The sequence below is a fragment of the Fukomys damarensis genome, unplaced genomic scaffold (assembly GCF_012274545.1).
Source record: "Fukomys damarensis isolate Sample0158 unplaced genomic scaffold, DMR_v1.0_HiC HiC_scaffold_23, whole genome shotgun sequence".
In the NCBI taxonomy this organism is placed as follows: Eukaryota; Metazoa; Chordata; class Mammalia; order Rodentia; family Bathyergidae; genus Fukomys; species Fukomys damarensis.
In genome coordinates, this window is record NW_022900935.1 from 5,174,366 (window position 1) to 5,201,496 (window position 27,131).

General features: G+C 50.2%; 1 long non-coding RNA gene across 2 annotated transcripts; it reads left to right on the forward strand.

The window, feature by feature from the left end:
- The first annotated feature begins 1,653 nt into the window (after nucleotides 1–1,653).
- On the forward strand, nucleotides 1,654–26,664 carry LOC104863436. Of its 2 annotated transcripts, XR_004518639.1 has the most exons (6): nucleotides 1,654–1,875; nucleotides 5,370–6,314; nucleotides 8,259–8,621; nucleotides 10,967–11,129; nucleotides 25,364–25,445; nucleotides 26,553–26,664. It is a non-coding gene; the product is annotated as an uncharacterized LOC104863436 (long non-coding RNA). The 2 variants fall into 2 exon arrangements; XR_004518640.1 differs by lacking the exons at nucleotides 25,364–25,445; nucleotides 26,553–26,664 and adding an exon at nucleotides 12,648–14,864.
- The last annotated feature ends 467 nt before the right edge of the window (nucleotides 26,665–27,131 follow it).

The window sequence follows — 27,131 nt, forward strand, 5'->3', positions numbered from 1 at the left end:
TAAAAAACCCAAACTCATTACAAATCAAACATGGGTTCTTGCTAATATTCGGGAGTGGGTGTGTACGCCTTTGTGCTTTTGGGTGGATGTGTGAGTACCTGAGTGTGTGCCTGGGAGGGGCCGCACGTTGGGAGAGGGTAACTCAACACCACCTTCTCCAGGGCCCTCCGGTCATGGCTGCAGTGGCAAGGACAGACTACTAAAGGCCTGCCCTAGCCAACTGAGCGGTCTCCACTGCCAGGGCCAAACTGTGGTCCAACCTGAGGATTTGCAGAGGGTGTCAGGTGTCTCCTCACACACCACCTTCCCCTCACTATTTCTCCACCCCTCCTATTCTACTCCTCCTGTTCCACCCTCTGCTTTCCTGAGATCCTGGCTCCAGATCCTCGAGCCTCTCTCCCAGGGAGGCTCCCCCAGCTCCAGGGCTGCCTGTAGGGCTGGGGAGAAGATCAGCTCTGGGCTGAAGGGGCTGGGATGTTCAGCGATATTAGGCCTAGAGTCTGGGGGTACTGCTACCCTTTCCCACCCCTCCCGGCTCTCCTGCTGCATTCCCTGCTGGGAGCAACCCTTTTCGGAGTTGAGTAAATTTATGGCATAATCCCGCATGGAAATGCATGGAAATGCTGCCAATTACCATCAAGCCAAGAGAGGAGGCTGCATCCCTGGTGCCCTCCTCTGTCTGCTGTCTGTCGGCTCCCAGCCTTTCAGAAACCACAGGGAGTTAGAAGTCAGACTGGATGTCCCAGATAGGTGGAGTGGGACCATTCCTACGAAACTGTTTATTCGTCTACCTGGCCTCGGTGGTTTACAGCAGAAAGGTCTCCTTCACATCAAACCTGAGCAAACCGGGGAAATGTCACCCCCAGTCTCAGCGAAGCTGATAGCTGATGCGATTTATCTGAGATCAGTTCATCCAACTTGGGTAGAGCTGAGCTGCTGGAAAGACGGGAAATCTGATACAATAACGTCTGCTTAAAATGCAAAGGCTCATGAGATTTTTGGAAACACTGTAAGGGGAGTCTCAGTGAAGCCAGCAGGAATGGGTAGCAGTGCAGAGAGGAGCTGGGGGACAGAGCGGGAAAGACTGGCTGGGGAGGACAGAGGCCAGGGGCACTTGCGTGTCTGCCCTGTGCCAGCCTTCTTTGTCGCCTAAGGGCCATCTGGTCCAACAGTGGAGGGGAGATGCCTACTGTGTGCAGACACAAGAGTTCTGGGGGACTGGGGTGGGGGTGATAAGAGACAGGGCCCCCATCTGGAAAGCTGGTAGTCTGACGGAGAAGGCAGACAGAGGCACGGCGACCTGTAATGTCATGAAGTCTATGCTCAGGGTTTCTACCAGAAGCTTAAGGTGCTGATCAAAAATTACGGGGCACCCAGGCCCCGCAGTCAGGTGAGCCAGGTTCAAACCCTGGTCTCAGCATTTACTCACGGACTGTGTGGGTTTGGGTGAGTCACTTGAACTCTCCCAGCTTCGTTTTCTCACCTGTGGAATGGGTGTAACAATTCCTCCTTCTCAGGGAATTGTGAGCAGCGATGAGATGCTGTAGGGAAGACACTTGTACCCGTGTGACCAGGAGTGGGGCTGGCATCCAGCTGGAAGGGCTGCAAAGGCTTCTGGGAGAAGGGAGGGAAGCCGGCTAGGCCTGGGGGGAGGGACAGGATGTCAGCTGGGGGAGAGGTTCTAGCAAGGGCCGGTCACTATGAAGAGGGACGTAGGATCTGGCTGTCTCCTCGTTCCTGCCCCCCACCCCACCCCTGCAGGGCCAGAGGGGAGGTCCCTGAGCTGGGGGGGGCTCGTCCCGGAGGAGCAGCTTCCCTCCTCTTCCCATCAGCCTCTGCTGCACAGCCCTCCCCTCCCTCTCTGTTGCCTTCCCCGTGAGTATTTATCAGTCTGCCTGAGCTGGGCTTAGCCGGGACCAATTTCCTGCCATCAGTCAGAAGTGGTGGCATTTGTAGGACAGCGCCTAGGGCCGGAGAGGGGGAAGGAGGGAACGCGTCACGCCTTCCCCTTGGGACTTTGTGCCCCTCCCCGGGCTGGCCTCCCTCCCTCTGCCTACCCTTCCCTCTAGCCGGGCCTCAGCGGTGGGGGGCAGCCGCGAGCAGGGAGGGAGGAGGAGAAAGGGGATCCTCGTCCCTGGGGCGGGAGGTGGGATTCAGATGTGTGGTGTGGGGGTGGAGTGGGATTCAGAGCTGGGGCTGGGTTTGGGGAAGGGGTGGAGGCACAGTGGGGACCTGGTCCTCAGCCAAAGGGGACCACTTTGTGTAGGTCATCAATATCCTAGATTCGACCCGCTAGTTCTGGGTGGGTGAGACAGAGCAGGAACATGGGGGCTCCTGGGAGCCCCAAGCCTCAATGGAAAACAGACAGCAGCGTAGGAGCCCAGAAGGAGGCTGGGGCTCTCCTAGGTCATAATCTGAGAGGTCCAGGTTGCTGGGATCCTCTTAGCCGAGGCAGGGACAAGAGAGCTGGGCTGGCCTCAGGCCTGCAGCTGGCCCAGTTGGACTACCTCCTCCAGGAAGCCCACTCTTTGGGGGGCTGCAGGGCCTCCTTAAGCCCCTCTCTCCTTACGTAGGCATGGAGCTGCAATTTATTGACCACTTATTATGTGCCGGGCCCTGGGCCAAACTTTGACATATATGAACTGCTTTAAGTCTTCATCAGTCTGGAGAGACAGACATGATTAAAATTATTGTACTTTTTTAGATGCGGAAATGGATTCTGAGAACCTGCGTAATTGCGCCAGGTCTTATTTCAGTTGTCACTTCCTGAGAGAATCCTACCTGATGATCTATTTCTATTCATCCCTCCCTGCACCCCACCCTGGGCTTTTCCATCTTACCACTTTGTTTTGTTTTCACTTTATTGTTTGCCCCTTCCTCTAAAGTGTAGGCTCCATGAGGGCAGGGACCTTGTCTTCCCTACCCTACGGGGTTCCCCTACCGTCTGCTCAGGCCAAGAGCAGTGTCTCAAACAATGACTGATTTGTTGAATGAATGAAAATGGATGAATGCGTCTGACATGGCTGAGGGCAGAGCGAGGATTCCAGCCGGGTTCCAAAGGCACTATCTGCTCGCAGCCACTGTGCCTATGCCGCCTGCCAAGATCAAGGGCGAAACAGTCAGTGTGGTGGGGAGGAGGGGGCAGTCATCACAGGCAGCTCAGGACTGGGGTCCAGGGTCCCAGCAGCCCCACCTCAGCTGATTGCAATCCCGGAGTTAGCAGCGTTAAACCAGAGATGCAAAAATGCAGCCCCCACCCCCTCTTGCACTTAGTGGATGGAGGTAAAGATGAATTTTGACAGCGGAGGCAGGGGTAACCTGCGGGGCCGTGGCCCCAGGCCTGGGCTTGGGGAGGGGCGATGTTTTTGGCATTCCTCAGGCTCTGGTCGGAAGTCAGACCTGGATGGATCTGCTGTTGACACCAAGCACACCGGAGCATGCTGGGGACTCTGCAGGGCTGGGGGCTGCTCCTTGAGCTCTGACATTTATTAGGATTTGGGGCCGGGGGAGGGATTCTATTTGTCTGGGAATCATAGGGAAGGGGAGGAAGGGCTTTCTGGAGATGAGTGGCAGGAGAGATAAGCCTGATGTGTGGCTTCTGATGCTTGGTTGGTTTGAAAATGAGTCTTGGGCCCAGATATGGATTGACAGGAGGATCAGAGAGGGCTGTTCAGCTTTCTGCCTTCTGATTTTGAAAAAGACTCCAGTGTCAAGAGGCTGGGTCCTAGTGCCGGGGCAGGAGCTGGCTTTGCCACAGGTCACCTTGGCCAGGTTGCTGGGGAAAAGTGGGGTCCAGCTTGGTGTGTTCTGGAATCAGGCTCTGTGTCTCTGGCCTTAATCTCTGGCCCTATCCTTTGAAGAAGCCAAAAGCTTGGAGAGCAGGGGGCTAGGAATACACTGATGTGCAGCCAGCAGGCTGGACATTTTTTTCACAGGCCTTTTCATGTCTCTCTCTCCACCCTCTCGCTGCCTTGGTCTACAGAGGGTAGGTCAGTGTGGACACTCCAGTGGGTCCTTTGTCCTGCTGCTGGGTGGCATGGGCAGGGTAGAGAAGAGGCTCACCGTTTCAACCTCCCTTCCTTGCCGTGGGGTTGAGGGTCGATGATGAAGCTCCACTGAGGCCTCTGAAGGTTCCCTTCTCATGCCTTTTAGACCTGGTTAATAATAGCTCCCCGGGCCCTGAGATCTACACAATCCCTTGTTGACATCCCCACATCCTGCCCACACCTCCATACATTAGTAAATAATTAGTAAATAAATTAGCGAATAAGTCGTACATTAATTTCTGTTTAATTTGAGTGTCACATCCCTTTCCTGCTGGGATCCTGACTGATACATCATTGCCTTGATCAGTAAAGTTGCTCCTAAGTGCACCTGGCAGTCCTTTGGATCTGTCTCTTGCTTTGACTGTATTCGAATGAGGCAGACTGGGGGTGCCTCTGCTGCCCTTCTGACACAATCTCCAAGACCATCTTCTTGGCCGTCCCTTGCTTGTGGAACCAGCTTCTGAGAATCAACCAATGTGTCAGGTTATCCCATTGAGCTAGAGGCCACCGCCGACTGCTTGATCCATCAGCATCTCTGGGTCTTCAGCTCCTGTCTCTGAGCTTCGATTTTGACCTTGTCAATGTAGCTCTGGGGGATGTGGCCCATTTCCTGGAGTTGGTGTAGGAGAAGGGTATTTGGAAGCATCTTTGGAAAATGCAAAACCCATGTGTGGCTCCCCACTCTTGCGGAACCTGGAGAAGCCATGTTCTCACCCAAGGTGAGAGAGTGAAAGCTTGCCTGCCTGTGGGAGCTGTCATGGGAGCTGTCCTGGCCCTGGAGCAGAGCCTGCCTGGACCAGGCCCCTGGGATCTGCATGTCCTGGATTCTGTCTGCACAGGCCCACTCAGTGACTTCCTGGGGAGTCACTTCTTAGATGAGGAGACTCATTAAGAGGATGGATGACCCCATGCCCAACCTCTGAAGGCCACCTGGCCCTTTCATGAAATTGGGAGTCTGTGGAGCCCTGTGGCCTGTGAGGGGCCCCTCTGCATGCCCTGGTAGCAGGGCTTCTGCTTGAGCCACTCTAGCCAGATACCTTGCAGCCTTCTCCTGAGCCTGGACCAAATGGAAACACACACGCGCGCTTGCGCGTGTGTATGTGTGTGTAGCAAGGAAAAAGAAAGAAAGGTGCTCTCATGAATATTCCCCAAAGTGCCCATTGGCACAGGGATAATGGAAACTGGTTTGTTGTCTGGGTTTCCAAAGGCTGCTTTCCTCTCTACGCACATGGGTCCACCTTGGAGCAGAGGAAGAGTCTCGACACTGGGGATTAGGGGATGTGGGTGCAGATGCTACTCTGCCTCTCTCTCTTTTCTTCTCAGGACCTCAGTTTTCTCTTCTGTAAAATGGAGATAAGGATACTGTGGTGGCCACCAGAGCAGGCACCAAGTATATGAGCCCATGAACTTTCCTGGAGGTCCTGTACAATGGCTTTTCTTAGCAGCCCTACTCAATAGGAAGGAAACTGAGGCTCAGAGAAGTGGATTGCTTTGCTCAAGTTCACACGGCCTACAAGTGGAATTCAAACCCAGGCCTCTCTGTCTCTTAACCCTGCACATTCTTTGCAGCAGGGCCTCAGAATCAGCAAAGGGCAGTCTGCGTGTTGCCTGCTGTTCAGTATGGGGACAGGCCCCATAGTGGTGGTGGCGCTCTCTTCTGCTCCCTCCCCTGTCTCTCCAAAGACAGCCAGGTAGAGAGCAATTTTGGGGCACATATGGGCTCCCATATTCCCCTAAGGTGGGGAAACTACTTTCTCACCTGATCTGGGGTACTATTTTCATTTGCTTTGCATTGGGAGAGATTAGGAGAGATGGTTGCTTTCATGGCCCCAGTTCCTGGCTTGCCTGTATGTACACTGGTGTTCTGGAACTTTGCAACTCTCGGCCATGGACTTGCTTTGGACAATGGGATAGAAGAAAACTTTGTGCAAGCAGCAGGCTGGAAAAGTGTTCTCTTGGACCCTTGCCACTGCCATGAGAGCAATTTGGTGCTTGCATCCTGCAAGACAGGTCAGCTGAAGCTTCTTAGACCACCGAGTGCCCAGCCACCTACCAAAGACACATTAACCTGGTCACATCAGCTCCGCCTGACCTACGTGAGCAGAACAACCAACCCTAGACTCACAGTTATTTAATAGCTAATTATTTGACTAGAAATAATAAACAGCTCTGTTTGCCACTAACTTCTGGGACCTAGGGCTTTCCCTCTTGGATGCATCTCTTCCTCTGCCAGTGCCAGCTCACATCTGGGATTTGGGACCTGGAGAGGTAAGGATGGGAGAGAAGTGTGTTTACTGATATCCAATGCATGCACAATGTTCTCCTGGCCCCCTGGAGCCCTCACTGTGGGCTTCTCCACATCTTTTCTCTGAGGGTTTTGCCTGGTTCCCCAAATCTCTGGACTGACCATGAATAGGGTACTTTTCCCAGAAGGAGCTGCACATGGCGGCAGAGAAGTCACAGAGTCCACAGCAGTGTGGCCCAGGGATCTCTGTGAGCTCCTCTAGTCTGTGACTCTAGAAGAGAAAAGGATGCCTCCACCAGAGGACCTTGAGCCCCTGGGCATTGCTCCCCCCCCCCCCCCCCGCCTCTCAAATCAATTCTTTCTCAGTGCTGTGCGTTGCAGGTTGGAACGCAGAAATGTCCTCTTCATTGCTGGGGGTGGAGCCTAGCACCACCTCCCTGGCCAGGAGAAACTCTGGGGATGAGCTATAGGCAGATGCCCCTGGACCTGGGGCTCCTGGAAGGCATGGACCATGTCTGAGAATCCCTGTATTCCTGCCCAGTGCGGGGCAGGCACACACACTTCACAACCATAAACAGGAGAGACTCAGCTGGTTCAACTTCTCTCTGCCTCTTTGCCCCCCTCATTCTTATTCAGGCCGTTGCCCACCTCTCCTAGAAGCTGACTTGGCTCCAGGACAAAGCACAGGAGCCCTTCCTCCCTATCCCCAATCCTTCCCTCTCTTCCTGGGTCTCTTCCTCGAAGGAATCAAGCTGGGTGTTGTCAGAGGCCCTGCCCATCTTGCGAGCTTCCCTGCTGTAATCACTGCTTAGGCCTGAGGATGGCAGGACTCAAGTCCATCTGCCCTGGGGCTCTATCCTTCTAAAGCCATCAACGGCAGCCACATTTTCCTCACAGCTACTCCTGCCCCACCACAGACAGTTAGAGGTGTCACTTTCATTTTTAAAATTTAAATTCAATTTAATATTTGAATGGGCAATAAATTCTCATGGTTCAAGGGTATCTGCAATGAAAAGTTCCCCTCCCACCACAACCCCCAGTCTCTTAGTTCCCTTTCCAAGGCAAGGTCACTAATTTCTGTGCCTCTTTCAAGAGAGTCTAGGCAGATATTTCATCACATGCACAGTTCTATAAAATATATTTCTCCTGTTCAAAAATGTTAAGATATCATCCACAAAGTCCTTTGCTTTGTTTTCTCAATTAACACTATATTTTAAGGATCATGCAGAGATATTTTTTCTTGGTGATAAAGTACAAATATGACAAAATTCCCCCCTTTAAGACTAAAATTCAGTGGGTTTTGGTAAATTTGCAAAGTTGAGCAACTATCATTGCCATCGTATTATGGAACATCTCCAGTAGCCCCATCAAAGAAACCATGTACTCATCAGTGATTGTGCTCTCCTGTCCTCCCCTGCACCCCACTTCTAGATCATCACAAATCTAATTTCTGTCTCCGTGGATTTGCCTGTCCTGGACTTCACATAACTGGAGTCATACAATTTGTGACTCACTGTATCTGGGCTCTCTTACTTAACATGTTTTCAAGGCCCATCCACATTGTAGCATGTATAAGTACTTTACTCCATTTATGGTGTATAACATGATGTTTGATAGCTGCATACATTATGGAATGATTAAATCAAGCTAAATAACATATCTATCACTTCACATACTTGTATTGTTTGTGGTGAGAGCATTTAAGATCTAATCTTTTTTTTTTTTGGTACCGGGGATTGAACTCAGGTCCTTGTGCTTGGTGGAATCTCTGAGCTAAAGGAACTAATCTCTTGATACTTTTTATACACTATTAATTATAGTCACCATGCAGTACAGTAGATCTTCAGAACTTACCCCTTTGTAACCTGTAACCAAAATCTCCCCTTCCCCTGCTACCTCCCTCTTGCCTGGGCCCTGGAGCTACTGTTCTGCTTACTAACTGCTTCTGCGAATTCAACTTTTTTTAGATTCTACATATAAGGAAGATAATGGAGGACCTGTCTTTCTGTGTCGGGCTTATTTTGCTTAGCATGATGTCTTCTAGCTCGTCTATGTTGTAACAAGTGACAAGATCTCCCTCTTTTTAAAGACTGAACATGTTCCATTCCACTGGTCAGCTTCCTGTGGCTGGGAACAAAACAAAACAAAACAAAAACCAGCCTGACACCTACAGTTCAAAGGAGACAGTTTTATGAGTTTCAGTCCACAGTGGGCGGCTCCAAGGCAGAGACATCATGGGAGAAGTGCATGGTGGACAAAACTGTTCCTTTCATGGCAGCTGGGAAGCACAGCTCCAGGGAAGAGTACCAGAGGAGGAAACCGGGGACCAGGTATAGTCCCCCGAACCCTGCCCCTACGACCCTCCCAGTCACCTGCAGAAGTATGCTTTACTAATCTCTCAAGCAATCAAGTTGACGATGGAGATTAATGGTCACATCTGCTGTTTATGTGTAGCATAATTTCTTTACCCGCTCATCCACTGGTGGACATTCAAGTTGATTTCATGTTTTGGCTATTATGAATAATGCTGCAATTAACATGACAGTATTGTTAACTCTTTTGAGATTTTGATTTCAATTCCTTTGGATGCCCCCGCCAGAAGTGGGAGTACTGGATCATATGATGATAGTTCTATTTTTAAGCTTTTGAAGAACTGCCGTACTGGTTTTCATAATGGTGGTAACGAATTTACATTTGCACCAATAGTATACAAAGGTTCCCTTTACCCCCATATTTTTGCTAACACTTGCTATTTCTCTAACAGGTGTGAGACAATATCTCATTGTGGTTTTCATTTACATTTTCCTGGTGATCAGTGATGTTGAATTTTTTTCATATCTGTTGGCCATTTATATGTCTTCCTTTGATCCTTTGGGATTTGTTTGTTTGTTTGTTTGTGTTTGTGTAGGGTGCTGGGGACTGAACTCAGGGCCTTACACATGCTAGGCAAGCATTATGCCACTGGGCTAGTTTCCCTAGTTTCTCCTCAATGATTCTGAATGCCACTTATATGGTAGACTAAAAGCTCACATTAAAAAAATATTTCTGTATTGTTCCTTTGATGTATTTGTCTACCCACAAACCACTACTCTATTATTCTAATTATTGAAGCCCTATAATTTTTAAAATATCTGATGGGGGGTTTGGGTACATAGGACTGTAATCCCAGCCCTGGGGAGGCTAAGGCAGGAGAATTGCTGTGAGTTCAAACCCAATCTGGGTTACACAGTGAGTCTTTGTCTCAAAAAAAAAAAAAAAAAAAAATTTGAAAAAAAAAAAAAAAAAAAAATCTGATAAGCATAGTCCCCACCTCATGATTCTTCTTTTCAAAATTTTTCTGGATATATTTTCACATTCATTTTCCCATATGAACTTCAAAGTCACCCTCATTTTGTTAGAAATTTTTGTTGCTATTTTTATTGGAATATGTAAATGTTGTAGGTTAACGAGAAGAAAACTGATGTAGCCTCATGACCTTGCTTCTTCTTACCCAAGAATGTGGTATGCCTTTCCATCTTTCAGTCATATTTTGGGTCTCTTTGCAGGATTTTAGAATTTTCTTTATGTATATTTTGCAAAATCCTAGGTATCTGATCTTTTTGGCTGCCATTGTAAATGTCATCTATTTTTCTATGTTATGCTCCAACTGGTTGTCATTTTAAAATATGAAGGCCATTGATTTTTGCATATTAATTTTGTAGCTGTCCATGTCATTGAATTTCCTTATTGTTGGCAATAGTTTTTCAGCTTATCTCTTTGGTATAACGGCATATTTTTATATTTTCCAAAGAAAATGATAATTTTACCTTTCCGTGGCAGTTTTTATACAGCTACTTCTTGGCTTATGATGGAATTATGTCCAGGTAACTCATCATAAGCTGAAAATATGGTGAGTCAAAAATGTATTTAATATACCTGATGGATCACATGTCACAGCCTAGCCACACAGTATGCTGTAGGGTATGGGTCATTTACCCTTGTGATTTCCTGACTGTCTGGGAGCTGCACTTTGTTGCTGCCACCCGGCATCCTGAGGGCATATCAGTCATCGCCAGCCCAAGAAAAGATCAAAGTTCAAAGTCCAAAGCGTAGTTTTTACTGAACACATATTGCTTTTTGCATCATTGTAAAAAAAAAAAATCCCAAATGGAACTCATTTCAATTGCTTTTGCTTATCTTATTGTCATAGCAAGTGTGTACAAAAGACATGAGGTAATAAGGAAGATTTAGGACTTTCCAGTCTTGTTCTTGACTTTAAAGGGAATGTTTTTAATATTTCCTAATTTGAGGTCAAGAAGCATGTATTTTGTCACGTTGAGAAGTAGTTGTTCTTATTCAGTGATAGTTTCAAAAATTAGGAATGACCACTTATTTATGCAGATAATTTATGCTTAAATGTGGTAGAATAGCGGCTTTCCTGACACCAACCACCTGGTGTTTCTTCAGCCTCACTTGATCATATTATTTACTCTTTCTATGTGCTGCCAGGTTCTGTGTGCTACTATTTTATTTTGATTTATTGCAGTGAAATTCATAAGTGAGATTGTTTTGGGGTGTGTGTGTGTGTGTGTGTGTGTGTGTGTGTGTGATCTTGCTGTTGGGTACTGGTGGTTTTAATATTATTCTTACTTAATAATCTAGAAACTTTTTTTTCTTTTTCTGTGCCCTGAAATAGTTGAAACAGCAGTGGAGAGATCTATCGCTTAAAGATTTGGCAGAATTCGAGGGAGTCAACCTCAGCCTGCTGCTGGCGCCTGCGAAGAGGATCTTGGGGACTCAGACGGTCTGTGACATCGCAGTTGTCCAGCAAGGCGATTTCGGTGGTGCTGACCTCAGTGGTGAGGCCTGGGTCTCCATGCTCCTTGGGCCTGCAAGCCTTGCAAATGACAAGGTCACAGCAAAGCTGTATAGGCAGACAGGAAGGGTCGGGTTTTGGAGAAAGCTTCCTCCCACCGGCTGGCTGTTACGGGTCCTGAGGCTGGGCTGCAGGCACTTTCTCCCTTCTTCCTCTCCTGAGGCCGCTCCAATCCACAACAGTAGCCTGTTGTTCTTTCTGGCTTTGGGGCCCCTGCCGGTTCCGGTCACCTAACCTTCTGCTGTGGCATATTGTGTTAGGTGACAGCAGTGGGTGGGCAGCGTTCAGGCTGCCCTGCGTCTCTCCAAGGATGCTTCCTCCTGACACTCCATAAACACCACTTCATAAGCTCAGGTTTCGCTCCCCACCTAGGCTGTCCTCCTCCCGACTCCCGCCCCTTCAAGCCTGCTGGCACAGTTTAATTTCCAGCTCTGGTATTTCTTCCTAGCCCGTGACAACCTCAGGTGGAAGCAATTTCACCGTCTTGTAACTCACCGGGTCATTATAATTAGTATCCGGGCACCCGGGGCGAGGGCGGAAGGGAGGGAGGAGAAGTCGACCGAGCCAGGCGGAGAGCAGCCGCGGTGGGGGCGCGCGGGTGTGCCTTCCTCCTGTCTCAGGTTACGGCTCAGCTTTTCTCAGGGCCCTGGCTACACCAGTGGCCGCCCCCTCTGTGTGTGCAGGGTGGGAGGCAGAGGAGGTGTCAGGGATGGCTGAACTTGGGTTTACACAGCAGGCATCTCTGACCTGAGAAGGGGCTCTCAGGATCCCACATCTGAGGCTAGGGTTGGGGAGGGCCTTTAAAGGAGAGGGGCACAGCACCCCACATCTCCCTGCTCTGGAGTACTTGTGTCCTCACGTGCCGTTCCTCCTGTCTCTGTATCTCTGTCGTCTCTGGGCCACAGCCCACCAGAGCCGGGCGGTGAGGCAGACCTGAGTGCAGCTGTCCCACGGCTAGGAGTAGGTGTGATTCCCGGAGAAGCTCCCGGGGTGGGGACAGGATACATCAGGGAGCAAGAGGGCTCGCGGAGTGAGTGAAGGTTTTGTGGCTCTCACAGAAACAGATGTAGGCACAAAAGAGGATCCATAGTCATGATGTTGGGCCAGCTGTGTCTAGGTTCAGAGGAGACCCACAGGCCTTTCCAGGAGTCAGGACTGAGGTGGTCCCAAGGAGCTGGAGGTCGGAATGGTGGGCCTTCTCCAGCTCAGCCGGCCAACATGACTCAGTTTCCACAGCTCCCTGTGTTTCCAAGTTAGAGATTCTAGCCCCTTTTATTTAAAAAAATATTTTTTGGTACCGGGGATCAAACTCAGGAACTTGCACTTGCAAGGCAGGTAGCAGAACCACTGAGCTAAATCCCCAGCTCAGAGTTAAAGATTCTAAATCCCTCAGAGACTCATTCATTCATTCCAGATTTATTGAACCCCTGCTGTGTGGCAGATAGCATTCTAGGCACTAAAGTTACAACAAACTTTTGAATCTTTTTTTTTTTTTTTTTAGGTACTGAGGATCGAACTTGGGTCCTTGCGCTTGTGAGGCAGGCAGCAGAACCACTGAGCTAAATCCCCAGCCCTTTTGAATCTTACATGGTGCTCAGTATCTGGTTGGTTTCCTTTGAGTCAGGTGTCCCTGCCTAAGCCAATCAGCCACATCTGGGAACAGGGGAATTGTAAGCCAGCAGATCACCTCCAAACGGCTCCACCACGATGATCAGACAGCCCTTACATGGCACACATCAGCTCTTGATTGACATTGTAGAAAGCAGGCAGTGCGTTTATACAAGGCACAGCAGAGCTCACCCCATCATGTAGGCAGCAAGCATGTGCTCTGGACAGATTGCATGTCCCCAAGGAGTGCCTGTCCATCCTGTTTCCTCCAGCCCAGACCCTCTGGATCTGCTGCTGCCAAACAGGAGTGTCAGGACCTATGCCTGACTCACCAGCTTCTGAGAGTGTGGGTGTGACCTCTCTCCCTTCTGCTATCTTCTGCTCCTGCGTTGGCTGGAAGCTTCCACAGACAGGACCAGGCTTACACCTTCTGGTGTCACCATGGCAGGGGCCACTGCAGGACTCAGAGCAACCGTGGTGATGGCTGTGGCATATCTACTACCCCCACTCCATCTTTGAGCACTCCTCACTCTTGGACACACAGTCTGTCTTGTTCATAGCTCCTCTCCCAATTCTCCAGTTCAGAAAAAAAGGCTCACTAGCCTCCCTCGTGTACCCTCCTCTTCCAACACCCCTGGATTTTCCTGTTGCCACCCTGGGAACCCTGGCTCAGAGGTTCCCCAAGGGTGCCATAAGGACTCCCCAGGAATTCCCAAATCCGTCACTTGGGATTTCCTGCTTTACACCCAGTCCGTAAGGTCCAGGGCCACCAGGCCTCCCAGGCAGAGCTGGGAAGAGGACCACTTGTAATAATACCATTATTCTCTTTAGCGGGGGTGGGGTGGGGGTGGGCAGGCTAAGCCCTCAGTGAAGCCAGCCCACCATTAGAACCCTGCAGAAACAAAGTAATAGCCTGCACAGAAAGCCATTTGTAATGTTGCTATAATTCCCATGATTCATTAAACAGGAATGGAAAATGATAACATTTCCCCTGGGGGGGGGACTCCTCATGGAGCTGCACGCTGAGTTCACTTGGCTCAACTATTTTATTGACTAAGCATCTTGTGCTGATGGGAAGTGCACGCAGGCCCAGCGTCATTTTGTTGCACACGAGCCGAGACGCAAGCCGGGGAGGAGAGTTGCAGGGCAGGGTTTTACCTTGGAAATGGAATTGCTGCCCCCACTTAGGTGGCCCAGACTGGCATCTTCCGTTGGGGCCGAGGGCCCATTTGACAAAGATCTATTCAGCATCCTCTCCTATGGGAAGGGGGCGGCGTGCCAGGAACTGGGTGTCTGTGCCCGAGCCCAGCTTACTGTCAATTTCAGAAAAACTTCGGAAAAACAACAAATAACTGTGTAAAACATCTTTCTGCAATTCACATTTAAATGAGTGCTGTGGTGTGGATAGGTGTCCACTCAATGGTCCATACTTGAAGGGACTGGACCCCAAGGTGGTGCTGTTGGAAGGCCGTAGAAGCTTCAGGAGGCGGGCCTAGTGGGAGGTCCTTATGTCACTGGGGGCGTGCCCTTGAAGAGACGGTGAGACCCCAGGAACCTCTTCTCCTCCTTTGCTCTCCAATTTGTGATGTGCTGTGGGTTTGCTCTGCTGTGTGCTCCTGCCACGATGTGCTGCCCCATCAGAGGCCTGAAGTAATGTGGCGACCGTGCTGCCAATGAATCGAGGGTGGTTTTTTTGTTTGATTCAGATAGAAATCATGAATCAACAAAAAATAGCTTGGCCGCGGCCCTGATTTGAGTGTCAGTAGGCCTCAGCCCTGGCGTTACAGATGTGGGCCCTGGTGCCGCAAGCTGACAGCAGTTAATGCTGCACACTGTCTGCTGACACTGCCATTGCTGGTTTCTGTTGCCCATCTTCATTGGCTGCTGGTCTCTGGAGCTCCTCAGGGCTAACAGGTGCACGTTTATAGCTCTTTTTAAAGCAACTGCTCTCTTCACACTCCTTGGAAAAGAATCCCAAGTAGATTTACAAGACCTTCTGAGGCCATATCATCCAAGAAATAAAGCATGAATAGATTTACAGGATCACTGGAGCAAGGCTTTATTTGGACGGGGCCTGCGCAGCAGCATGGTACGATCAGCGCACCAGACCAATCAGAGAAGTGTAGAGGAGCGCTGCTAATAAAGCAGCAGCAGGTCTGTGATTGGTTCAAATTTAAGCCTGTTGAATGGCCTGAATTCAAGCCTGCTGATTGGTCTAAACTCAAACATCCTGATCGGAGCCAATTGATTGGTCCGAATTCAGTTCTGCTTGGTTCAAATTAGAGCCCACAGCAGCCAGGGTAGATACTCCCTGGAGTGGTTGCTGGGTGTACAGGACATGGAAATTTGGCTAACATCCAGAAAGGTGAGCCGTTTGACTGCTGTCAAGTCTCTGTGAAAATTGGCGGTAGGGCTAAAATTAGGGGATCTCCAGGAGGGCTACCTGTGTTAATCACAGCTTGGTGGGACTTGAGGCTGTAAAGGATGCCTGAATTCATCCCTGACCTCTGCCAGCTGGGGAGAGTCTCCACACCACTTCTCCAGAGAGGCAGCAGCAGCTTCCGGAGTGGTGGGAGAAGAATCGCACCATGCCCGGAGCTGAGCTGCATCTCATGTCGGAGTAGCCGGGAGAGCAGGTGGGAGGACACTGAAGTGAGTTGTCCCAGTTCCTCCTCAGGGACCATCAGGGGGGTGAAGGGAAGTGAGGGGTGTGTGTGTGTGTGTGTGTGTGTGTGTGTGTGTGTGACAGCTGTAGGCCAAACCATGCCCCCTCCTTCCATCACAGGGCAAAGGGAGGAGCAGGTGCTTCTCCTCTGTCTCAAATGGATCAGTGAACTTCAGGACAGTGTACCAAAATATACCTTTTCTCCTCTTAGTTAACAATCTCAGTTAGCTCAGCACAGTAACAGAAAGCTGAGCAACACACTGACTGCCCTATATTTTACCTGGCTACCCTATGGCCTGTGTCTTGTGGTTTTCCTTGTATCGTGATCGAGTCTGTGTTCTCTGTTTTCCATAGGGTGCTCTTCCAGGGTACACCTTTGCCCTGTGAGTGTCTGAATTCCTTGTCTACACCCCAGGCCAGATCTGGGTGGTGCTCAGTCGATGGCAAGTGTGTGGGTTTGATTCACATAACCCGGGGCTCCAAGGGCCAGGCGCTGACTATGAAGGCAACCTGGCGTGCGGGCCACCTCTCAGCTGCAGGGCCCGCCCTTCCATGCTGTTCTGAGGGCCAGGGTGGTGCATGGGAACGTTTGTGCAGCCTGAATGTGTGCATGTTGTGTGTCTCACAGGCGTGCCTTTGTGTGTCCCGGCACCTCCTGCCCTGCTCAGAGAACACCTGGAGTTGTGTCCACTCCCAAGCCCTGGCTGCCAGAGGGACTTGTGCAAACTGGAGTGTGTCTTTTGAGGGCCATCTGGGATGGTGGGGCTCACTGTATTACGCTAGTGAGGAAGGGGTGGAGGGAAGAAGCTCAGCACCATGGGCAGCAGTCCCGGTGGCCTCTATCCTGGGTGCAGAAGGCAGGACAGTTGGCTCTCTCTATCCAGATTCAACCAACCCCAGATTGAAAAATGCTTAAAAAAAAACCAAAACAAAACTGGACATGTGGCTCAGGTTTGTAATCCCAGCACTCTGGGAGGCTGAGGCAGGAGGATTGCAAGTTTGAATCCAGCCTGGGCAACTTAGTGATTTAGTAAGACCTTGTCTCCAAAATAAAACCAACCAACAAACAAAAAATTAAAGGGTAGGTATGTAGCTTAGTGAGAAGGCACTGGATTCAGTTCCTAGTACTGAAAAAAATGCTCAAAAAATAGTTTGCTCCTCTGTGCTAAACATGTACAGACTTTTTTTTTCCTTGTCACCATTCCCTAAACAACACAGCATAACAACTATTCACATAGCATGTGCATTGGATTAGGAATCACAAATAATCTAGAGATGATTTAAAGTGTACAGGAGGATGTGCAGAGGTTATATGTAAATACTAGGCCATTTTCCATAAGGGCCTTGAGCATCCGTGGATATTGGTATCCGTGGGGGTCCTGGAGTCTGTCACCCTTCATGACCCCAAGGGAGGGTTGTACCGTATCAGCTCAGGGTCAGAAGTCAAGGATGGAGGCATGTGCTAGGCCGTCTCCCACCCTGAGCTGTCCCTTGGTAACAAGAAGCCGTGAAATGAGGTGTTTCAGCTCCCTGAGTCAGAGATAGGCACACTACAGGGAGGGCGATTTGCTTTTCAGATACAGCTGCTCTGGCTGGAGGCTTTACACCTGAGTGGCTGCTTGTCATTGCCCTACCCTCAGAGCAGCTGGCCTGACCCAAGGAAGCCTAGGCAGGATTGAGGGGACGCAGCTTCCCATGGGAAAGAGAGGATAGGAACCCCACCCACCTAGTTCCTGCAGACCCAGGGATTCAGGACTTCCCAGCTGGCAGCGTCTTGCAGGGCTTCTCCACAGCATCAGCCCCTCATATCTACTCACCCACATATAACATGCATTTATTCTAGTTATTTATTTTTCAGATGGGTCTTACGATGTTGCCCAGGCAGGTTTTTAACTCTTGGGATCAGGCAACCCTCCTGCCTTAGCCTCCCAAGTAGCCAGGACTACAGGTGCATGCCACTATGCTTGATTCAAGCAAGTATTTATTTTATTTTATTTTTATTTATTTATTTATTTTTGGTACCAGGGATCGAATTCAGGTCCTTGCACTTGCAAGGCAGGCCACCAAACTGCTGAGCTAAATCCCAGGCCCCAAACAAGTATTTATTAAGCACTTCTTTTGATTTAGGTATTTTTCTAGGTTCCAGGGAACATGGGATATAAAAATCCCTATGCCCCTGAAGACAGCATTCTGGAAGGCAGAGGAGATAACCACACATGCTCAGTGAAACAAGAGAGTATGTTAGAGGTGACAAATTCCATGAAGAAAAATGAGGCTGAGATGCAGGATGAGGAGGGTTCTGGGTTTCAGTTTTAGTTAGCATGGTCCAGACCTGATGAGGGGAAGGTGAGAGCCATGTGAGTCCTGGTGAGGAGAGCACCAGGCAGGTGCTGGTGGACCCCTGGGTTCCAGCATACAGTGGAGGGCCAGGCCCCTCTGACAGGGGCTTGGAGCTGGGAAGGGAGTTACAAAATCAAACACCTGCGGCTTCATCATTATCACTGACACTTACTGAGCACGGTCACCAGCCCGGTTCTGTCCTCTGCGTCTCCACAGTGTCATCCTGCCATCCCACGAGGACCCCGGGAGGTTGCTGTTTGGCTCATTCCCTCTGAATAGACGAGGAAACTGAGGCTGAGGAAGTCACATTACTGTCCAAGGTGACACAGGCCACACCAGATTCCTGATTGGAATCCAAACCAGTCACATGCCCTGATCCTACACGCTTATGCCTCAAAGTCTTGCAAAAATGGGGGAAGAAAAAGCTATCTTTTAGTTTTATCCTATCCTCACTTTAGGGAGATTGAATTCAGCTCCTAGGGTCTCTTCTGAAGGCAGCCTATGAACAAAGCTTTCTGGAGGCTTGCTTCTTTCTGCGTTTTCCCTTTGTCCACATTTAGTGCTTTGCTGTTTTCCATGGGCCTATGCACCCCTGGACTGCTTGGAATCTCCACAACCATACCAAATTCTGTTTACCATCTTGCCTCCTCCAGGAAGGATTTAGCTTTTGATACCCCATGGCTACCTGTCTCTCTGCACAATCCTGACATGGAAGAGCTCCTTAATCCCATTTCCCCGATTGCCTCCTATAATGGGCCGAGTTCGCCCTTCCCCAACCTCACAGGCTGATGTTCTACTCCCCAGCCCCTCAGTATGTGATTGTATTTAGAGACTGTGATAGATATTTACAGACAGAAAACCGTGAGAAGACCAAAAAAAGACTGCCATCTACGAGCTGAGGGGAGGTCTCTGAAGGAAGCACCCCTGCTGAGTCCTTGATCTGATCCTCTAGCCTCCAGATTTGTAAGAAAATAGATTTCTGTTGTTTAAGCCATTTGGTCTCTGGTACTGTGGTATGACAGCCCTAGAAAACTATACCTCCTTCTCCCTTTTCCAAACCTCTGTTCTGGATGGGAGGGCAATGCATCATGGCCACCTCTCCCTAGCTGGGGCGCAGCACCCCCACCTCTGTGCTGCCAAGCCCGAGTCCCAGGGAATAGAGGGCGAGCCCAGCTGCCACCCTGTCCGCCGACAGCCCGTCAAAGCCACATTCCCATCTGACACTCCAATACGCAGCTCTCCACCACGCTGCCTCTGGACATGTGGGCCCTCCGCCGCCCTGTCATTCCAGTCTCTTGGTGTCTGCCTCGCTCACAACTCACCCCAGCAAGACCCCGTGAAACTGACATTGAGAAACATAGATTTCAGCTGTGGCTGATCCCCTCGCCAGCTGCATTCTGCCATTCTGACATTTTGCCCCGTGGACGCTGTGCTCGGATGTTCTGGCCCCTCTATCTGCTGACCTTCTTGTCCAAAGTCAGGGTTGGCAGCCTGCCACTTCCCCCAGCTAACTCTAGTCTGTCTGGGCCCCTCTCCCTCTGAGTGTCTCTGACACGCTCCAGCAGCGCTCAGCACCCACGGCCTGGTTCTGCTCAGCCTCCCTTGTAACTCTCATCACTGACCTAGACCCATGCCGACTCCCCCGGATCAGGCCTGGGTCTCCTGTGCTAGGCAGCTTTTCTTTGCTGGGACCAAGTACCTGACATATACAATTGAAAAGAGAAGTGATTTATTTTGGCTCATGGTTTCAGAGGTTTCAGTTTATGGTCAGCTGGCTCCAAGGCAGAAACATCAAAGCAGAAGAACAGAAGGGCGTGGCAGAGAGAAACTGCTCGACTCATGACGAAGAATGTGTGTGTGTGTGATAGAGAGAGAGAGAGAGAGAGAGAGAGAGAGAGAGAGTACAAACTTCCAGGGCATGTCCCCGGTGACTTACTTCCTCCAACCAGGCTCTATTTCCTAACAGCACATTCAGCCATGAATTCATCAAGGATTAACTACTGATTAAAGCACCTCCATGATCCAGTCACCTGCTGGAAGTCCCACCTCTGAACACGCGAGCCTTAGCCAAACCCTAACATCCCCCACGCCCCTCCTTTCTCCCTATGCTGACTGCTTCCCCTCAACCCTAAAGCACCAGATGAATGAGTGTCACCTTCTGAGGATGTGCTTGTCCTTCCTTCACCTGCTGCATGTTCAGAGGGCCATGTGAACCACCCCTACTTGCAGCTGACCGGAAGTGAGCATGTTACACAAGGTGGCCTTTGTGTAGGTTGGCCATGAGTCAGAGCTGCTTTCTTCTCACACCAAATATGTGATGTCTTCAATTCCAAAACTGATTCTTCAATTTTCTGGACACCAACTGGGTGTCCAACAATTTGATTCCCTTTTAACACAGTCTACCTGGAGTTAACATCAGTTATCACAAGTTAAAGGGCTCAGTCTCACGAGACTATGCCCCACCCTGCTTCAGATACCAGTCCTAAGTTCCCAACCCCCTGTACTTCTGACTGATTGGCTATGAATTGAAAGTTCCTTGACCTGCACCTCAAGCCACCTTGCTAGACTGGCTCACAGACCTCAGAGGCATTTCACTTATGCTAAGAAATTTATTGTAAAGAATACAACTTAGTACAACCACCAAATATAAGAGTAGCACAGAGCAAGGTATGGGAGAGGATATAGAACTTTCTGCCTTCTCTGGGTTCATCCACCTCTCAACACCTCCCAGCACCCCAGCTCTTCTTCTTCTTTTTTTTGTTTTTTTTGTTTTTTTGAGACAGGGTCTCACTGTGTAGTTGAGACTGACCTGGAACTCACTATGTAGCCCAGGCTGGTCTCAAACTCACAGCGATCCTCCTGCCTCAGTCTCCCGAGTGCTGGGATTACAGCATGCGTCACCATGCCTGGCTTTCCCAGCATTTCAAACACCTCTGTTCAGGGGTTTTTATGGAGACTTTGTTGGGTAGGCATGGCTGATGACATCATTGGCCATTGGTCATGAGATTGATCTCCACTTCCTCTCCCTGAAGGATGGGGTATGGGGCTGCAAGTTCCCACCGTCTCATTATATCTGAGTCTTTCTGGCCAGGAGCCCATCTAGGGCTCCCCTGGTCATCTCATCAGCAGACAAAGGAGTCTTATCACCTTGGGGATTCCAAAGGTTTGAAGGGCTGTGTGCTAGGAACCGGGGACAAAGACCAAGTATTTATTTTTTTAATCACACCACACTTGCACACGTGTAATTTCACCAAGTCTTCTTTTCCCTGAACTAGTGGATGAGTCTGTCTGTTGCCACTAAAAATGCTCAAGTGGTCCCTTTGCCTGGATTGACTCCCCAACTTTCCCTTAGCCTTTTCTTACCCCCTACCACCTTGGAGTCCTGGCTTCTGGACTCAGCCATTCTTTGCTAGCTGTGGGACCTTGAACTAGCCCTACCACCATGTTGAGCCTTGTTTTCCTCATCTGCAACATAGAAATTATAATGACAATAGCCGCCCATAGGGTTGTTGTGAGAAGTCCATGGGATCAAGCTAGCAGAGGTTACAGCAGAGTAAGTGCTCAATAAACCTGGACCTAGTTTAGGCTCTGGAGCACCACCACCTGGGTTTATATCTCGATCCCACCACTTGTGAGGTGTGTAGCTTTGGGAATGTTGCTTAATATCTCTGAATATTATATGTAAAGTGGCTATTCCAATGGTTTGTACTTCCAAGAATTGGTGTGTGAGTTAAATGGCTTACATCGGTGTATGGCAGAGAATACATTCTATACGAGTATTGGCTAATAGCCTTCGTATTAGTGGATGTGTGTAACTAATATATGTTACACTAACAACTGTGCTAGGTGCTGTTGGTCACTACACTTCCTGCAGATGTCATTCACTTCAGGGAAATCCTGGCATTCATAACTCAGGAGCCCTGAGTGGAGTTGCCCATGGGAGAGGGCAGAGCACCCAGGTTGAGGGGCCAGGGGCAACAGCTGAACAGTAGGACAGTGGCTGTGGGGGCGGTGAAGAGACATCTGTGGGCCCCCACTCTTATACCTAAGTTGTGAAAATCGTGTGGAAAGCAGACCCACTCCCAGACTCAGGGAGCTGCACTTAAGACACTGGGATCACTGAATCACAGAAGCAGAGGTAGAGTGATGGACACAGCTTTTTGCCCCCAAAGCTGACGCGTTGTAGGTGCCCTGCAAATATCTGTTGAATGTGTGAGGGGATGAGGGAATGCTTGGAGGCCCGCACACTGCCTCTCGCTTCCTTGCTTTCCCCCACCCTTCGGTGGGGGGTCCCTCCCCTGGGTCCATTTTCTGAGATCCACATCCCAGACGGGCCAGGGAGCCACTTCTAGGAAGACACAGCCGTACCTGAGAGTATCAGAAGGCGGAAGGCAGAAGGCTGGGCCTGGGAAGGGCAGGGGCATGGTGGGAGAGGAGCCCAGAACCAGCTAGCAATAGGGAGTATGATTCTCTCTTGCAGTACTGGGCAGCAGTAGTGAGCACAGCTCTCAGTCAGCCTCTTGATCGTAGGGAAAAGAGCCAGCACTCTACAGTTACTGTGCTGTTAAGCTACTATACATGGCAGGTCAGGTGCAGTAGATGTATTTTTGCCTCCTGATATTTTTCACCTTCATGACCCAGTCAAGGAGCACCTTTCTATACCATAATGTGTGTGTTCTTAGGAAACAATTTCCCCCAACTATAAGGCCCTTGAACATTGTACTTTCCTCCTCACACACACTGGTCACCTTTCCTTCATGGCTAGATTTCTAGGACTAGTTTAGAAGATTAGTTAATTCAGATCTTGGAGCTGTATACTTTGTCAGGTTTCTTTATTTCTTGGTGGCTCCATTTCCTCCTGTGTAAAGTGGGTTCAAGAGATCACTCATGTTAAGCACACTGTGCAGTAGAAAGAGACGTGGTAAGAGCTTGGCTTCCTCCCCTACCACCAGACCCAAACCCTCTTGGGTTTTGTCTCCCCTGACTTCCCAGTGGTCACTCCCCACCTTCTTCTTCTGCATCCTCCCAATCCGTAGTTCAGAATTTGGTAGGAAGTGCTTCAGGCAAGGGAGATGGCTATAGGAATCCTATGCAGTTGTCAACCTGTGGCCAGAGGGAAGCTCATGGGACTGCCCCAGGGAATGTGGTGCTCGGCACAGGGTGTGTCTCTCCATCATTATCAGGATTTGTTGCACAAGTAAACAGTTCTCCCAGGAAGAGCTCAGAAAATGTGAGGACTGGGGCTCCTGTGGCTTCCCCCGTCAGGAACTTAGTGCCGGGCTGAGGATGGCCGTTTCAAAGCCGTTTAGAGGAGTGTGGACTGGCATCCCTCGGGTGCAGACGGTGTGCTGCTTTGATTAGCACAGAGGAGTGTCCCCAGCCCTCCCCTGTGTGACCAGTGGGATGGGGCGATGTGCACATGGAACCAGTACTGTGCAGTCTGCGCAGCCAGGAGGCACAGGATGCGGGGAACTGACTTTCTACGGAGTGGGCACGCAGCTCTATCTCTGTGATCCCAGCGAAGAGGATTTTCCCTTTTTAGCCCAGGAAGCCTGGCTCCTGCACTGAGTTGCCTGGCTTGATCTCTTATTTATTACAGAGACTATTCTCTTATGATGAATATAGGGGAGGAGTTTCAGGAGCCTCAGTCTTCACTGATGACTTTGCAGCCAGGCTGTTGGGGGCTTTAGCACCTCTGGTGGCCACTCTGGCACTGCATTAATTCTCTCCCTCATTCACTGTTCCACTCATCGAATGGGTGGGCGTCCATCATGTGTCAGGTCCCGAGCCAGGACAAACATGGGACCTGCCTGCGGTGGGCCGAATAATGTCTCTCTGGGTGCCCTTATCTGTACCATGGTCCCTGGAACCTGTGAGTCTGATATGGCAAAATGGACTCCACAGATGTTATTGAGCTAAGGATCTTGGGATGGAGAGGTTGTCCTGGATTGGCAAGGTGGGCCCAAGGTCACCATAAGGCTCCTGATGAGGTCGAGGTAGAAAGAGCTTTAGCAGAGGAGGAGAAGGGGAGGGTGCTATAAGCTGAGGCTGAACTGATGCTCTTGCTCTTTGACAATGGAGGAGGGGGTCACATGCCAAGGAATGCAGGTGCTCCCTAGATACTGAGAAAGGCAAGGACACGGATCCTCTCCTCAGAGACTATGGAAGGAAAAACTCTGCCAGCACCTTGACTTTAGTCTGGTGAAACAAATTTTGGACCTCTGATCTCCAGAACTGTGAAAGAATGAGTTGGTGTTTTAAGCCACTAAGTGCGTGCCAGCTTGGTACAGGAGCAATGGCAATTAATATACTGTCCTGGGGTGCTCAGTATCTAGGGGAGCAAATGCACACCATGGCAGGCAGATGGATGCTATCACAAGGTACAGAGAAGACAGAGGCTGTGACCCAACCTGCAGAGGGGGGAAAACTGAAGATCCCCCTGAGCAGAGTCTGATGCTGACTCACATCTCAAAGAATATAAGGGCTTCCCGGGGAAACAACAATGGGAAAGGAAGGAGGAGAGGGCTTTGGGAACTAAGCATAGCAGGTGCAGAGGCAAATGTGACCTGTGAAATGACTTGCATACCTGGGTCGCTGTGGGACGGAAGTTCAGAGTGATGGAAGGCCACAGGAGTGGCTGGGTCAGCTCCTGGAGGGTCTCCATGTCAGGGAATTGAGACTTGACCCTGAGGGAAGTTGCATGAAGGCCCCAAATCTACCCACCTGGTGGCTGTTGGTAGGTGGCTGGAGAGGGAATAGTATACTTTCTCTCTTTATAGTACAAGTCTAGACTCATGTCTTGCTTTGGAGAGTAGAGTGATGCAGAGTGACCATGTGTCAATTCTAAATCTAAGTCTCAAGAGACCTTACACATTCCTCTTGGCCCCAGGAGGGGGGGTTAGGCCCAGATGAGAACCAAGCTCCCAGCTCACCCACAGATCATGAGTGGTCCCAGCCAAGGCCAGCCAACCCCAGCCAACCTTCAGAGGCATGGGTTATAATGATACCTGATAATGATTCTAAGCTGCTGAGTGTTGGGAGTGTTTTTTTTTTTTTTTATATATATGGAGCAATAAATAATTGACAAACCAGTGAAGGGTTCAAAGGAAGACAGTGGCAGGGCCAGTTCTGCACTTTAGAGAAACCTTTCTTGTGTTGAGATGCAGGAGGGTGGGTTGGAGGAGGTGAATCGGAGATTCGGGGGGCAAGGTGGGCGGACCTGCCCGAGGGTAGGAGCAAGGGCAGGAGGGGGCAATACAAGCACTAACAAGAAGGCTGGCCAGACAACAAAGCCAAGTCCCAGATGAAACCAAGAGAGGAAATTAGGAAGAAGCTAACATTTCAGGCTGGGAAAGTGGATTGGAATAGGGTGAGGGTACCGATAATGTGATGAGGTAACAGCACGTTTGCTGGGTTGGTTTGCGGTATTGTGGGCAAGACAAAGTTGTAAGCCTGGGGCTTCGTCTAGACTAATGATCCAGATTAGGGTTCCCAGATAATCAGTGGTAGTGAATGGTGATACATTAGTGAAAGTGGACGAAGGTATTTACAATAGGCAGAAAAGAGGGCTAAGTGTTAAAGCCTCTGAACCCCATCATTTACAGAAGAAGCGTCCAATGTGATGGAGAACGGGTGTCAGAGAAGATGAGGAACAACCAAGGAGGAGCTGGTGCCCAGAAACTCCAGGTAGGAGGTTTACGGTCAGCAGTGTCATGGCCACAGTGCCAGGGGAGGATGAAGACCCAGGAGATGGGAGTGAATTTCGCTCTGACAGAGGACAGTCATGAGTCACCTGGAGGGCAGTTTGGGAGGCCAGACTGCGGTGGCTGGGAGGTGAGGCAGAGGAGAGAGAGCAAGAGAAAGAAGCTTTCCAAGAAGCCTGATGGGTAGAGGGCAGGGAACAGGGGCAGTGCATTTTCTTAGGGTGGAAAATAGCCGGGCACGATTTGTTATCAAAGGCTGCGAATAGAGAGAGAAACGGTCTGGTTTAGATTGTTGTGTGGAGAGACGAGCTGAGGGAGGCAAGGAGAACTATATGTTCAGGGAAAGATCACAGTGACTCTGACCAGCCTGGAGCTGGAGAAGAAGGCAGCTAGAAGGGGTGGTCAATGTGAGGATCGTATTTCCCTTTTTACTTTAGGCCCAGCAGGCCTTGGCGGGGGATTGGGCTGCGTGTGCGTAGATGTGCAGGCACGATGAAAGGAATTTAGGATGATTTCCAGGGTTTTGCCTGGAGGCTGGGGGAGCAGCAGAAACAGGTTTTGTGGAGGGGGAAGGTATGGACTCATTTTGCCTCAGCGATGTTGAGTTTAAAATGCTTGCTAGAAATGCAAATGTAGATATTAAGAAAGCAGTTGAAAACGCGCATCTGGTGAGCAGGGGAGAGGTCTGGGCTGCAGATACAAATTCAGAGCCATCATCGAGCAGAGAGCATTTCAGTCCTTGTGACTGGCTGAGTTGCTTGGGAGAGGGGGGCCTGAAATTTTGGCTCAGCACTTTCTTCTCAGCTAGACCCTGAATGCCGTGGGAGCGGGACCCTGTCTGCTTCCCCCGTGCACGGCTGAGTGGCAGTGCTTAGAACTGTGCCTGGCATGCAGTAGGTGCCTGAGAATTGCTCACTGGCACAATGAGAGAGATGAACGCGGGGAGCTGGGAGGGTCCCCCTGTAGGGCACAGCGGCCCAAGAATACCTGGGAACGGTCCAAGCCATTTCTGGTCCCTGATGCTGTGCCTTTACCCATCCTCTGCCTGCCTGCCGTCACTTACCGACCTCCGGGCCCTTAACCCACACAGGCTGCCCAAGCCACTGACTGCTGTGAGCGGCTCTTCTGTCTGGCTCCCTATTCCTCCCTGTCCACAGGAGGCTGAGAGGTACCCCCTACCCTGAGTTTCACGAGGATGTCAGCGGGAAGGGGAACAGGTAAGTTGCGCAGTCTGATTTGGCAGGACCTGCACTAGGCCCTGGTGATCCTGTCCACGAGCTGCCTTCCGGGTGCACACAAACCCGTGTCCCGGACTCTGGGCAGGATGGAGACCACGTTAGAAAAACGCTCCTTTTCTGTTTTTTGCAAAATAAAGCATTTCACTTGTTGGGAATTTTCCCCTCTCTTCTGTTCTTTGGGATTTCTCCTGTTTCCTTATCCTCTCACGGGGTCTTATCCTCTGGGGTCTGGTGGTGCATTTTAAGCTCTTTCCTGTTACCATGCCCTCAGTCTTCTCGGCAGCCATGATGACTCAGGGCGTTGGCAGTGCTGGGGTGGGTGGCGTGGCTCTGCCTTCTGGACAGGCCCCTGTTGAATTCCAGGCTCACTGGGAGCCACTTCCCGAGACCTGTCACTCCTCACCAGGATCCCTCCGGGTGCAGGCTGACTC